Genomic DNA, 3,314 nt, shown 5'->3' with positions numbered 1-3,314 from the left:
TGGGGCGGTGATACATAGATTTGCAGATGGAACAGGTGATGACAGGGGGTGGGGGGGGGTTAAGTTGTATAAGGAGAGAAGTTTAAGAGCTCGTTCACACTTTACTTTATTTCTAACTCCTGCCAAAACGGCCCTATAGCATTTGACAGGTGTTTGGGAAGCGTTTTTAACGCTCCCAAATGCCCCCAAACGCTCTATGTGCGGTTTTGAGGCATGTGATAAGCATTTACCAAGCGTTAAAACTGCACCACAAAAGCCTGTAATGAAGTTAAATGGTATTGATGCTCCAAAAATGCCTCGCAACCACACCGCAAATGTCTGCCAGGCATTTGAGGAGCGGCACCATAGACTTGAATGGGAGGCTTGAACTCTTCCTGACTCGACAGGAGGCGCCAGTTTTGCCGTGACGCAATGCTAACGCTTCAGTGTGAACAGCACTGCGTGCTGCCATGTGCATAATTTTCATAGGCGTTTGAGAAGCGTAAAAAACACTTCCCTGACGCCTGCTGACAAAGCAAGTGTGAATATAGTCTAAGAGAAGATAAAAAAAATTGTAATGAAATATAAACAGATGGAAAATTGAAAGTTTCAAACTTGTCAGATGAACAGGACACAGGTAAGATTCACTCCCTTTCCACTTTCTATTCAGTAGCCAAAATCTTAATTGATTGATCACTATTCGTGGCACTGATAGAACCGTGGAAATTGATCTCCATATTTTGGGCATTCACAAATGTCAAGGAGCTTACAATCTAATGCAGGCCATAGATGGGTCAAAAATCGTCTGGAAAAAAAATCGGCCAATTTTTTCAATGTTAGTGGGTTAATTGGTCGGCCGTTTTTTTGGGTTTTTGGCACATTTTTTTTTATTGGTAAAGTTGGAAAATTCACGGCTGATTTTGATGATTGTCCGATTATCCTGGCAATGATGGGCAAATCGGCCGATTGTTTTACCGATAAAAAATCTGCGCATGGGTCGTGACCTGCAAGAAGAAGAAAAAGAAGAAAAAGAAGTGTGGGCAGGTGCCAAGTCCTGCTGGAGAATGAAGTCAGCATCCCCATAAAGCTCGTCTGCAGAAGGAAGCATGAAGTGCTCCAAAATCTCCTGGTAGACGGCTGCGTTGATCCTGGACTTAATGAAGCACAGTGGACCAACACCAGCAGATGACATGGCTCCCCAAATCAACTCAGACTGTGGAAACTTCACACTGGACTTCAAGCATCTTGCAGTGTGTGCCTCTCCATTCTTCCTCCATACTCTGGGTCCTTGGTTTCCAAATGAGATGCAAAAGTTGCTCTCATCAGAAAAGAGGACTTTGGACCCCTGAGCAACAGACCAGGTGGTCTGTTTTTCTTTAGCCCAGGTAAGACACTTCTGACGTTGTTTGTTGTTCAGAAACTACATGACAAGAGGAATACGACATTTGAAGCCCATGTCAAGGATCTGTCTGGGTGTGGTGGCTCTTGATGCACTGACTCCAGCCTCAGTCCACTCCTTGTGAAAGTCCCCAACACTTTTGAATGGCCTTTTCCTGACAATCCTTTCCAGGCTGCGGTCATCCCTGCTGCTTGTGCACCTTTTTCTTCCACACTATTCCCTTCCACATAACTTTCTATTAATGTGCTTTGATACAGCACTTTGGGAACATCCAACTTCTTTTGCAATTACCTTTTGAGGCTTTCCCTCCTTATGGAGGGTGTCAATGATGGTTTTCTGCAAAACTGTCAGGTCAGCAGTCTTTCCCATGATTGTGATTCCTACTGAACCAGACTGAGAGACCATTTAAAGGCTCAGGAACCCTTTGCAGGTGTTATGGCTTAATTAGCTGATTAGAGTGGGACACTTTGAGCATAGAATATTGCACCTTTTCACAATATTCTAATATTCTGAGATTGTGGATTTGGGGTTTTCATGAGCTATAAGCCATAATCATCACAATTATGACAAATCACGGCTTGAACTGTCTTGCTTTGCATGTAATGGGTCTATCTCATATATTAGCTTCACCTTTTAAGTTGCATTACTGTAATAAATTACCTTTTGCACGATATTCAAATTTTTGGAGTTTCACTTGTATATTGTTTTAATTCATTGAAAACACATGGCACATAGTAAAACAGATGATACAAGAAAATTATATATGATATATGTGGAGGTATACACAAATGATGTAACTAGTCAATCATATATTCATATACATTCATTAGGAACATATCAAATCAATAAATCAACTTACGAGCAGACCTTAATGCATTTTTTAATATGGGTAACTATGTAGAAAATGAAATTTAATGTCGATAAATAATCAATTATACTGATAAAAGTTATGCACTTAGGCTCTAAAAACCGTGCATTGATCATGCATTTTAGCAGAAGTACAACTAAGCAATTCAATGGCTGAAAGGGATCTGGGTGTTTTGGAAGATCATAGACTTAATAGCATGCAATATATGATAAATACAAAACAATAACAAACTGATACAATAAATACCCTATGTATTGACACTCAAAAGTCACACTTTCACCCTTGAAAGTCCAAAATTATAAATCATAAACCTTTTCAGTGTCAATGAAATAATTCCAAAAATATTCTTCAATATAATAGTCCCAAATTCTAATCCATAATCGCCATGTACCTCCAAAAAATGAAAATAAAAATGGATAGTGTATTATCCTCAGTATAGCAGTGATTAAATTATATATATTTACGTGTAAATCACACAAACACAAAACCACACAAAAACAACGTGGAAACACGTGAAATGGTGAAGCAGTCCTTGTACACTCCTATATACACACTTCTCAGTGAGCACTCCGTGGACACTTCTATGTGGCTAAATTAAATACCCTTACCCTAAATATGTGATATAAAGGCCTTCTAAGAGAATAATCCAGTGGGTCATCAATCATCAGAACTATCCCACAGACTTTATATCAGATGCCAAGTTATCCCTTCCTTCCAATTATGCCTTAATATTCCTCAGAGCCATCCATAGGTACTCATTCATAGAAAGAGAAATAGCCATATAGTGTAGTATATCAAATCAACAAGATCCAGGCTTTATTCAATATGCTTACATTAGATAAAACATAAACGCATGTATTCCCAATTCCCATCCACAAGCAGCTTCCTGGAACGCCAAATAACGATATAACCTCACTTAAGATGGCAATATAAATAGCGATATGACCTCACTTCCTGACTTCCTCATCAAATGAAGAATAAAATATGAGGAAGTCAGGAAGTGACGAAATGCGTCAAGGGACGTGATGTTGCACAGTAACCAGAAGTGGCAGAGCGGTCATCTTAAGT

This window comes from Staurois parvus, unplaced genomic scaffold, assembly GCF_062004578.1.
Source record: "Staurois parvus isolate SC_StPar_1 unplaced genomic scaffold, SC_StPar_1.0 ptg000403l, whole genome shotgun sequence".
Taxonomy (NCBI): domain Eukaryota; kingdom Metazoa; phylum Chordata; class Amphibia; order Anura; family Ranidae; genus Staurois; species Staurois parvus.
This window is presented reverse-complemented; position numbering follows the sequence as displayed.